Genomic DNA, 13,146 nt, shown 5'->3' with positions numbered 1-13,146 from the left:
TAATTCCAATAAATTTAAATTTATTATAGCTCCTCAGAATAAAAAGTAATACTCATGATTAAAACGTTTTCTTGAAGCTGTTGAATTGTAGATAGGAATTCATGTACAAATTATGCGAATCGGATGTTGTGACGTCATCATATGGCCAGTTCAATTATAATTAATTTTAATTAATTTCATATTTTGTGTCATAGTTCATGACATTTAAAAGAGCGCGCTTCCGTATTCTACGTATTCAAATTTATTCAACACGTTGATATGTTGTTGCTCAGATAATTGCCTTCCAAAATTTCTATCTACGTGTTTCATTTTGATGACATCATCAGGGTAAAAATTGGAAGAAAAAGCGGGTCCCGGTATTTTCACCTATTCTGCACTGTATGTAGTACGTATACAGATATAATTATAGTGTATACTCTATACACTTAGACGTGACACAAAATAGAGAGCACACTAACATCTTTTCAATGGCATAATCGTGCTAAAATCAGCCTATGTGCTTTACATCTCATTAATTAACATTGATTTTGTTTTCTTCAGTGCTGAATAACAGGTACACTTCTAAGCAAACAATATTACTTTATTGATATATAATTATATTGCAATTAAGATGAAGTTTAAAGAGGGAACATACAAATAATACAATTTAAATGTACCACAGAACGTCTGAACCTCCATCATTTTATATCAACAATATTCCGACGGGGTGGATCCAGGGGTAGCGATTGTTTTGGGCTGACATGTTTTTAAAGCCAAAATTAGATACGAAAACAAAAATAGACACGCCTCCGTATACTACTGCGCAAAGGGAGCACACTTGGCCATACTTTTCAGAAATCCTGGATGATCCGTTCGGTTTGTCACCGACTCGTTACCGATTCACGTATAATCTGCAATAGTTTTATAAGGTTATTGTGCACGGGGAACAAATAGTATAATCTTCCTCTCATGAAAACGTCAGTTTAATTCTATGCCTCATAAAAACAACTATTTTATTTTAGGAATTAATACTTCTACGGAATATGTCTGTTTCATGTGTAATACGTTCAAATGTTTACGTTTTGCTCGTTTTGAGTTTTTGTATTTTGGCTTTGTTTTGTCTCTTTAATTCAGTTACTGTAGCACCATTGGCGGCCATAATGAAAAATAAAAATATAGCAGAATACATGGATCATCGTCATTTAACGGTTGTATTGTATCGTAGATATTGATATATGTCTATAAATCATATGATATGGAAAGTACAACATGAATACAGTCAATCTAGATAAAACATTGTTATAATCATGCAAAGACAGTTAATGAAAACAGCTAAAACATGAAAATAATGATAATACGAGATAAAGTAACATTAAAATTAGTATTATATCAATTATACCTTGTAATTGTTTTACTGTCAGAGTGACACGCCTAATTGGACATAAGCCTTTTTGGCCTCGGTTGGCACAATATAGATATTTTGTTGTTATTTTTTTTTGTATTTCGAAATTAATAAAATAGATACTTTTTTATCGCAATTTCCGTTGGTACTGTATATACTTATTGTTTGTATACTTTGATTTGTACGTTTAATACGGTAATTTGTTATTATAAGTGTTTTATTAAATGAGAATTTACATAATTATTAAAAATGTGTAATCATTAGATATTGTAGCAGATAATACGTCACACTGTGTTGCACTTTGTGTAAACTATTTACAACTCATATAATTCTTTAATTAATTGCACCACATACTACCATGGTATAACGAACAGTTCTTATGACACATTGTGTTACAATTATAATATGACGAATACAATCAGCAATATATTAGGGTTATATCTATGGATAAAATTCCTCCAGAAGGTATAAGTGGGAACAAGTTTAAGAAAGGATTTAGCGAAGACAATACATAGGTCTCTACACCAGGCTGCTATGGTATACAAGGTGTTGTTTTTGCCTAACATGATTTTACAGACACATTTCAGAACGTGGTTAAATCAAAGAACTCCATTTTTTAAGCCGGAGTAACGTATTCTTGTCTAACACACCTGAATATCGGTACTGTATCCCGATTTCTCCAGTAACATAGAAAATTCGATAACACAGTATCATTAAACATTATGATTAATGTAATCATAATATAAATGCGTTATTCCTCCGTAGTTAGGTGAACTTAGGAAATATCAATTCCATGGGCACAAATGAGAGAATCATTCGAGAACTCGTCCTTATGATTATCGAAAATTGATGTCATTATTCATAAGTCTGATGTATATTAACGACATTGTTTTTTATTTCTTCATGTTTATATTTGTCAGATTTTTTTAAAAGAAATTTGGACAAATCAGAAATTTTTATCGGGTGAACTATTAGGCCTATACTGTGTAATGCTTTTAATTATGTTTATTTTAAAGCACAGTTAAGTGTAACTTTATGCTTTAGTGTAATAGTGTTGTAATAAGCTTATTTTGCATGAGGAACAAATATTATATATCTTCCTCTCATGAAAACGTCAGTTTAACTCTTTTCCTCATAACAACAATTATTTTATTTTAGGAAATAATATTTCAATGAAATATGTCTGTTTCATGCGTAATAGGTTCAAATGTAATATCTTTCTTTTTGCTTTTTTTGAGTTTTTCTATTTTGGCATTGTTTATGCGAACTCAAGACTTTTTAATGCAGTTACTGTAGCACCATCGGCGGCCATAACGAAACGTAAAAATATAGCAGAAATCATGGATCATCGTCATTTAACGGTTGTATTGTATCGTAGATATTGATCTATGTCATCATATGATATGGAAATCATATGATATGGAAAGTACAACATGATTACAGTAAAATATTGATAAAACATAATTATATATCATGTAGAAGAAGTTAATGAAAAACAGCTAAAACATGCAAATAATGATAATACGAGCTAAAGTAACATTAAACAAGTATTAGTATGTCCTTGTATATACCTTGTAATGGTTTCACTTCTGGAGTGACACGCCTAATTGGACTTGACCTCTGCTGGCACAATAAGATATTTATTGTTATGTTTTGTTTGTTTTTCTAAATTATAATTAAAATATATAATGTTTTATCATCCTATCCCTTGGTACTGTATATATTATTTATTAGATTTTTCACAATGTTCAGGTGGTTGGCCAATAACCAAATAACAACATTACCAGCAAATGTGTTCGAATGTTTCACTTGTTTATAATACTTTTGAAAATAGTATATTTTCGTTGTAATAAAACCACACTTCACATAATTTCATTTTTTATTCTTTGCAAAGACAGAATATTCATCCAAAACTAAACTTATGTATTGCATTTCTCACGGCTTTCAGATCGTTGTACAGTAACCAAATAACTACATTAACAGCAAATTTGTTTGATGGTTTGACATCATTGACAGAACTGTGAGTGCTTTCTCTTGTTTATCATACTTTTGAAAATAGTATATTTTTGTTGTAATATAACCACACTTATTGTCACATCATTTTTTACCCTTTGCAAAAACAGAATATTTATCCAAAACTAAAATAATATAATATGCCCGTTTTTGTTTGATTATGATTGATCCCTAAACCTTTATTTTAACACAAGCTCCTGAATGTAGTTGTATTGTGTGTAGTGATAGGCCTACTTGTATTCGTTTGTTTTAAAGTAAATTATTATTATCATATCATAACAAAGACCTCCATTTTAAGCAGAAGTAACGTATTCTGGTCTAACACACCTGATTATCGGTATTGTATCTCGATTTCTCCAGTAACATTAAAATTCGATAATACAGCATCATTAAACATTATGATTAATGTATTCTTAATATAAATGATAAAAAATATGTACTAATTTAACACAAGCTCGAGCTCCTGTACGTAGTTTTTTGTATAACTGGTATGTTTTATTAAATGAGAAATTATATAATTATTATAAATGTTTATTCTTAACCAATGATACAAGAACCACATGTGATACATTTGAGATTCTGTCGTATTACCAAATTGAAATAATTGTCATGTCGAGATAGCATTGACAATCGTTTAAAATCACAGACAATCCAGACGCATGGCGTTAAATGTTAAAGTTTCTCTATGCGGTTGTCCACAGTAAAACAAGAAGGAATAGGCACACTCGACATAATTGTTTCGATTCACGTATAATCTACAATAGTGTCATAAGCTTATTTTGCACGCGGAACAAATATTATATATCGTCCTCTCAAGAGGAATAAGAACAAGAAGGAATAGGCACACTCGACATATTGTTTTGATTCATGTGATTTGAAATAGTGTTGACGGGGAACAAATTTTATATATCTTCCTCTCATGAAAACGTCATTGTTTGAGGCATCTATTACTCCGTAGTTAGGTAAACTTAAGAAATATCAATTCCATCGGCACAAATGAGAGAATCATTCGAGAACTCGTCCTTATGATTATCGAAAATTGATGTCATTATTCTTAAGTCTCATGATGTATATTAATGAAATTGCTTTTGATTTCTTCATGTTTATATTTGTCAGATTTAAAAAAAAAGAAATTTGGACAAATCAGAATTTTATATAGGGTGAACTATTAAACGATGTTAAGGCACAGTTAAGTGTAACTTTATGCTTTAGTGTAATAGTGTTGTTGTAATAAGCTTATTGTGCACGAGGAACAAATATTATATATCTTCCTCTCATGAAAACGTCAGTTTAACTCTATGCCTCATACAAATAATTATTTTATTTTAAGAATTAATACTTCAATGAAATATGTCTGTTTCATGCGTGATACGATCAAATGTAATATCTTTCTTTTTGCTCTTTTTGAGTTTTTCTATTTTGACATTGTTTATGCGAACTCAAGACTATTTAATTCAATTACTGTAGCACCATCGGCGGCCATAACGAAACGTAAAAATATAGCAGAATACATGGATCATCGTCATTTAACGGTTGTATTGTATCGTAGATATTGATCTATGTCATCATATGATATGGAAAGTACAACATGATTACAGTAAAATATATATAAAACATAATTATATCATGTAAAAGCAGTTAAAGAAAAACAGCTAAAACATGCAACTAATGATATTACGAGCTAAAGTAACATTAAACAAATATTATTACGTCCTTGTATACCCTGTTATGGTTTCACTGCTGGAGTGACACGCCTAATTATTAACTATACACAGAATTTTTTCACGTTTTTCAGGGATTTGGGCGATAACCAAATAACTACATTACCAGAAAACGTCTTTGATGGTTTGAAATCATTGACAGAACTGTGAGTGCTTTCTCTTGTTTATCATACTTTTGAAAATAGTATATTTTCGTTGTAATATAACCACACTTATTGTATGTACTATTCGTATAATTATTATTATCATTATTAGTAAATGTTATTTTTTCGCGTGATTTATGTTTTTCCAGCCTTTTCTAGTAATTTTACCAGCTTTCAAATAATTTCGACTTAAAATCACGTCATACGAGCACGTCGAATTGGACAATTTGCGCTCGTTTTTGATGAAAAAGTAAAAAAAGTCGTCAAAATTATGCCTTTTTTTAAACAGTCATAGTTTCTAAACTACATGGTGAAGTTTTTTTTTTACATATTCTGGTAGTAGATGAGTTGTTGATATCGGATCATGTATCAATATGGCTAACTAGACATTGTGACGTCATCATATGGCCACTCGAATATAAAATATAGGATTTTTGTCTCTTTGTCATAGCTCATCACATTTAATAGAGCGCATCTCCACTTATCCATATTCCATTTCCCCCCATATGTTTATATTGTCTAGGTCAATCAATTATCTTTCGTATGATTTACCATTTTTAAAATTGTGATGACTTCATCATGTTCAAAAGCGTGAATAACTTTGGTCACTTTTTTCATCATTCCAATAAATTTAAATTTATTATAGCTCCTCAGAATAAAAAGTGATACTCATGATTAAAACGTTTTCTGGAAGCTGTTGAATTGTACAATAGGAATTCATGTACAAATTATGCGATTCGAATGTTGTGACGTCATCATATGGCATAATCGTTTTTATTTGCGCAATAAAGTATGACGTGCACGTGGCGTTTGCGCTGCTGATTACCTAACTCGTCCATAGTGACGAGTTCAAATCTAGTTGTTATTATCATTATTAGTAAATATTATTAAAATGAAAAATAATGTTATTATGAGAGGCATTTGTTATCTTTCCTTCCGTACGGTGGAATAGCTGCACTTGTTCTTTGTTCGCACGCGCAACACATGGTTTGTATCTTTCTCTTATAAAAAACGTCATAATGAGGGCGCATCGGTTACCGTACCTAATGTGGTGGTACGTACATTCAGTTTCAGTTTTATTTCACACAGCATAGTGCACTATATACATTTGTACTTTGTGTTTAAGTCTGAACCTCCAAATAAAACAAACATTAACTATTGTGATGACTGAAATAATCTAGAAGAAAAACAATACTTAAAATGCACTTTAAATAAGTTCTTCTAAGTGCACGAAAAAAAACCTCACAAAGCTATAAAGCATAACTATGAATTAATAAATGTTATTATTAGCGTTATCCGTCCGTAAGATAAACTTAATTTATCATTTTCTAGAGTTTAGGCATCTGGCAACAACCACAAATACTACACTACCTTCTCCCCTTTTTTCTGATTTTCAAGTTTTATAAATAAAGGTGAGGTGATATCTGTTTGTACACATTATATTTTCCCCTCTCCCTCAGATTTGCACCTCCTCATGGCAATATTAGCTTGCCTTTCATTTGACATTGTTTCGAGTGCCAAACGAAGTCTAAATTGCCCACTGAAATATTGAATACAAATAACTGTACTGTGAAATATAGCAGACAAATGTAGTGGTTATCTATTTATTGTATTATTGCACAGTATTATTATTAATATTGTTTTAAGTCAATCCGTTTGAAATGTGTTTCTTTTTTTTTCAATTTTTGCAGGTATTTACACTATAACAATATAACTACCATAGATCAAGGTGCATTTTCTGCTTTTGCTTCATCACTTTCAAAACTGTAAGTTAATACTCTATAGACTTGTCCCAAGTCTCTGTTATTGTCTTTTTTTCTGTTGTCGCGTTTCGATGTTTTCTATATAGTGTGTACACGTACCATACGTATGAAACGCTATGTTTGTCAAAATGTTTAATAATCTGCATGTAGTTGTTTGATGCTCTGTACAATTATCGGACTTATTCATTAATTCTTGTCATACAACAGATTATGTGTCGTAGACATAGTCTGTAAAATACATTTTATAATAGCTTTGTTTTCGATATACATACATGGTACTCGTCCGTTGGACACCCTGCAATTCTCGTACTGTGGTACCTGTTTATGTCTAAAAGCAATACACAACACATGCAGTTTCCCTTCTCTCACTAAACATTGCTTTCTTTTTCAAATATGATGTTTGCCATATTTAACACAGTGTCCCCGGGTCATAGACATGAATTGATTGATTGAAATATATATTTATACTGGGTAACCTCTTCAGTCAAAGACTGGTCTCCCAGAGGGCCCAGTTGGTGATCAGTGGCTGTGATGTACTAATACACCGGGGTAACCCCCTACTCGTCTCGAAAGATGTACTAGGTTCTTTAAAGTGCACACGAGCTAGATGTGTACACTGGACCTACGGTTTATAGTCCTTATCCGAGAAGACTCGTTCTACCACCAGAACCATGGAGTGAGTGAGCCTCGAACCCATGCCGATGTTATGGCTACGTAATTACGGTTCCACTGTCTTAACCGCTCGGCCACTCACTCACCCGCATATGGGCACACAACGGCGTCTTTAAAACATTGCCATGAGGTCATTGTATCTTTGTCCAGTAAAGATAAGTCAACATTAGAACAAATTGCAACAGCAATGGTGTTTGGTTTTGTTTGCTTTATATGGTCCAAATGAACATCATATCTGAAGTTTACCAAAAAGAAATTGGGTTAATTAACATACATTCAAAATGACCGCCATTTACCACTTGAAGCCTCATAATATATTCTAAGTGATAGCACGGATATATATAAATGTTATAAGTATAATTATTAGCATATTTAAATAACAGTATGACGTCATAACGTTTAGTTAAATATGTCTGTTTTGTAATGAAATTAGCTTAAATTATAATATTAATATATATATGCTTAGATATAATATCTAAAATGAACAGACGAAAAAAATGAAAACAAGAAGTATGCCTTACCTTGCCGAGTAGCAAACACTCAATTGCTGGATAAAATGTACTACTGTAGGGCCTAATTCAGATCTAGGTGTCCACTTGGACGCAACGCAATGACGTAGGCAAAACGCAAATGAGTTGACCAATCACAAGAAACAGTTCGGATGACCTATTTTTATGTCGTAATTTGTCAATTTACTTACAGCGTCCGTGCGTTACGTCAAAGTTAGTAACGTACAGGGTAAACCACTAAAGACATAAGAATGAGAAATGTCTTCATGACCTAATACCACTGAATCTTTTACTCATTTTTATTTTAAAATATTTTTTTTTGCAGTTTGATACAAGGCAACGAATTAAAAAATTACAGAGATAGTACTTTTGAAAACTTGATCAACATAAACGAATTGTAAGTATTCACCTGGTTTTTTATAGCTAAGATCATCGTCAAAAGTGTGCAATATATACAATTAATATAAAAAAAAACCAGAACCTACACGTCGGTGTAAAGTTTACATTGGTATTGATTATTGATCCGATGGTCACATACTTTAATCAAATTAACTTAAAAACATGAATTTCATAATATAAAAATAACGCTTAAAAGAGAACGACGTTTCGACTCCATCATGGGGTCATTATCAATGGACTTGATAATGACCCCATGATGGAGTCGAAACGTCGTTCTCTTTTAAGCGTTATTTTTATATTATGTATTTACAATAAACGTACTCTCATTCGTAACATGAATTTCGCATAAGATATAAGATAACTTAAATCTAATCAAATTAATCGACTTAAAAGTACGAACGTATATTCAGGTAAGACAGCATTATCGAATTAATATGTCGATATAGCAAGATATTTCGATAACATGTGTATTGTACAAAAAAACATAAAAAATGAATAGGTCATTTGTAGTTTTAATAAAGTTTACTACTAAAAATATAAGGAAAAAAAACAAATAATTTCAGTTATAAAACATAAACGCCAATCTGAATTTGTGGCTATAAATTACAGTTTGTTCAGGAAAATTATTATTTTTTCTTGATCCATCGTCAAAGTGAATAACTATCATGTTTTTATTTATTCATTCTTTATTCAAAAATAGGAAATCGGATCATCGCCGAATTTGCTGCCTTGTTTATAAAATTGAAGTCTGCGAGCCGAGAGTTACCCTTGCAGCATGTAAAGAAATATTAAAGGGAAAATTCCGAGAGTTGATGTGTCCGATGGATTCGACAAGAAGCACTGAAGATTTTACGGTAATGTACAGTAGTATATGAATACACAGCACTGTGTTATCTTACCTTAACACTGACAATCCACTAAACTAAGTAATATTTTATTCTTCCTTTTTTTGTCATTTATTTCATTCTGCTGTACACTTTACACGTTCTCTATATATTCTCTGTATATTATAGACAATCAAAAATTGTGGTTTTTTTCAGTTTTTATATTTTTTAAGCAGTTATTAATGTGACGGGTAAAAGGACATTCTTAAATACATATTCCATTAAGTTTTACAAATTCAGAAGCATTTTACAGAATCCCTTTCTCGTGACAAGCGCATTGTTTCGGTCTGGCTGTTATTATTATATTATCATGTTTGTATTGCTGAGCGAAAGGAGTTATAAGAATATGTTATTGAAAAGAAATCTCTTTAAAATGCTATTTTTATTTGTCATCCCATGATTTAAGTTTTGGGAGGTCAATTGTCCTCCCTCTCACCGTTCACATGCCTGTGTTGAACGTCAGTGGATTTTCAGTTAAAGCGGTGAATTTGCAACGCGCGAAATCGATAGAACTGTGTCTAGCTTCGGGCAAATCTTTTCGCGTGACGTGTAAATGCTCAGTGGGAAGGTCCGGCTTGGCTCTTACCTGTTTGCATGTGAACATGTAGACAATTGTACAAATCCCAAACGAGGCCTATCATTTTCTCAGGATTATCCATCCCACTACCCCGTTTCTGAACAGAAACGCATTATGATTATCGGAAACAACAACAGAAATCGGTAAAAATTATGATTCCTAATTTTCTTTCCATTTTTAATAATTGTGTTTACGTTTTTTTTCTTCTGCAGACCATGGCTCCTGATTTCTGAACTGAGAAGCGATAAAGCATATATTCCGTTAACAATGTTACAACCAAGATGGCCACGGATACTTTCGTCTTGGCTATCGGCTTCTGGTTAGCGGAAGTGGCAGACATACGCTCTGCTTTCCATGGTAATTTTCGCCGAAATACACTGTTTGTCGATAAGGCTTTGTGTACAACTTGTAAAAATTAAAAACAAGGTTTCCTCTGAAATTTCCAGACGAAGACTAATAATGTAATCGTGTTCATTGTTTATTGTTTTCTAAATATTTTTTTTTTATTGCATTTTGGATTTCTTGTCTACTACTTTGGCAAAATGGAATGCATGATCGTGTTTTCATATCAATATATTAATGACCTTACAACCATTAATTATCTCAACAATCAATTTATTCCAAAATAATTATTTTTTCCAAATGGTACTTCATGTAATTCTGCACAAAAACAATATTCAATATTGCGGACTTTAATTCCATATTTCTGTTTCTATCCGATCCGTATATCCATACATACATCCGACTTACTACAAATAAATAACATACTTTATATTTTGAGAAATAATTAACTGTATTTATAGGCCTGACTTATGTAACGGAAAAGTCATGAACTAGAACTATCTGCAAATAAAGATTCTGATAAGAAAGTGCTTATTTTCAACTCGCTTGTGTAACACAAATAAAATCCCAAAAAGTATGAAAACAGGGGAATCTATAGATCGATAATTATTGGAATGTATGATCAATAGAACTGTTTTGCCCACACCTGGCCTTTAAAGTTATACGGTTACACTTATTGATTTACAGTGTAGTTTGGTGGATTTGGTAGATAAGATGTTGTTTTATTTCTGTGTATATGTTGGCTTTTTCATTAATATAACCATTAATCGATTTACAGTAGTTCGGTGGATTGTGTTAGTTTTATGTAAGATTTGGTAGATAAAATGTAGTATTTATTTCAATTGATGTTAGCTTTTTCATTAATAAACCTATACATTTATCGATGTAGTTTGGTGGATTGTATTAGTTTTATATAAGAATTGATGTTGGCTTATTTCATTAATATAACCTATACATTTATGGATGTAGTTTGGTGGATTGTATTGGTTTTATGTAAGATTTGGTAGATAAGATGTAGTATTTATTTCAATTGATGTTGGCTTTTTCATTAATATAACCTATACATTTATCGATGTAGTTTGGTGGATTGTGTTAGTTTTATGTAAGATTTGGTAGATAAAATGTAGTATTTATTTCAATTGATGTTGACTTTTTCAATAATAAACCTATACATTTATCGATGTAGTTTGGTGGATTGTATTAGGTTTATGTTAGAATTGATGTTGGTTTATTTCATTAATATAACCTATACATTTATCGATATATAGCATACAAGAGTTTTTGATTTAATGTAATAATGTAATTTCAATAGGGTTGGTGAACCTGTCCATTATAATTATACCGTCATAGGAATTATGTGCTTTTGAGTATATACATATATATTTTATATTTTATTTTTTATATAACATCACCTGTAAATGGGAACATTGTTCCTGTTGGAAAGTTTTGAATAAAAATAAATAAATAACTATTGTGGTTTTTCTGTCCACAACAACAACATTATAATGGACAAATTAAACCCTTATAATGACAGATCTCACCAACCCCGATCTATAACTTTGTTTGCTTTATCATGTTGTGATTAATTGGTATAACCGTATCAATGTATAGTCTATTGAAGATTCTGTGAAAAAAGTATTACTGCATGCTTGGTACATTATGCTTGGTTCCACTACAGAGACGCAATGCACAGAGCGCAACGTTAGTGACCAATCACAAGTGATGGATTTTGTGATTGGTCAACTCACTTGCATCCAGCCTATGTACTTTTATTTTTTTCGGTATAAAAAACACATATACAAAAATCAGCAGAAGCTGAACGTATTGCATTTACATAAAATCAGTATTAAAAGTTAACAATGTAACCAATATTAGCCTACAAGCGATGGGTTATTCGAACTCTACTGTCGCTTGTGCACAATCACATGTGATTGGTCAACTCACTTGCTTTGTGTCTACCTATAGGCCTATCCTCCTTGCATTGGGTCTTTTGTGGGAACCACAAGCTTTACTTTGTGTGAAAATTTATTAATATTTGATTTAAATAAATCATTGCTGTGAAAATATAATCGTTAAAGTTGTTTTGTTGTACTTTTAGTCCTATAATATTGTTTGGTTTGGCTATCGAGGCTCTGTGGTCAGATGTAAATAATAGTATATTATATTATAATATTTCGTATTTTATTATTGGCAAATTACCAATAGGCCTACACATAATATTGATGCCCTTTTCGGGAAGACATACTAAACTGCGTGCGGTGAGATGTACGACGGGACAGACAGCCGGTTACAGAATATGGCAGAGATATTGAATAATATAGGTCAAGAGATCAACTTTCTAATTTTAACTGAATAGAATAGAATTCATCATTAGACGCAACCATTAGCGGAATGACTGATGTGAGTGATTAATGTGTTTTACGGACGGATTCAATAGACACTATTATCATACCAGTGGGCTGTACACTGGTCAAATGATTGACACTTTGAACCACCTTTTGTAACTGGAGCTGTGACGACATTGCAAGAATACTAGGACAGATTTTTTAATTGAAAAGTGCCTTGGTATTAACATGGAGATGAAAACAACTTTTTCTACCTTTCTTTCTAAAATAAATGGTCACTATAGTTTCAAACTAAGCATAGTCCACCACCGTAGTAATTAAATTAACTAAATTAAAATTATTAGTATTCTTTGGCCGTTGTTTGATTTATTACATCTTGCTATGTTTTTTTTTGTAA

The 13,146-nt window shown here is 31.6% G+C and overlaps 1 long non-coding RNA gene across 1 annotated transcript; it reads left to right on the top strand.

Annotated features, from left to right (window-relative positions):
• Positions 1 to 8,588: 8,588 nt before the first annotated feature.
• Positions 8,589 to 10,568, top strand: LOC140058433 (uncharacterized). Its single transcript, XR_011847008.1, has 3 exons — positions 8,589 to 8,599; positions 9,302 to 9,455; positions 10,275 to 10,568. It is a non-coding gene; the product is annotated as an uncharacterized lncRNA (long non-coding RNA).
• Positions 10,569 to 13,146: the final 2,578 nt, after the last annotated feature.

The sequence above is a fragment of the Antedon mediterranea genome, chromosome 9, assembly GCF_964355755.1.
Source record: "Antedon mediterranea chromosome 9, ecAntMedi1.1, whole genome shotgun sequence".
NCBI lineage: Eukaryota > Metazoa > Echinodermata > Crinoidea > Comatulida > Antedonidae > Antedon > Antedon mediterranea.
This window is presented reverse-complemented; position numbering and strand designations above follow the sequence as displayed.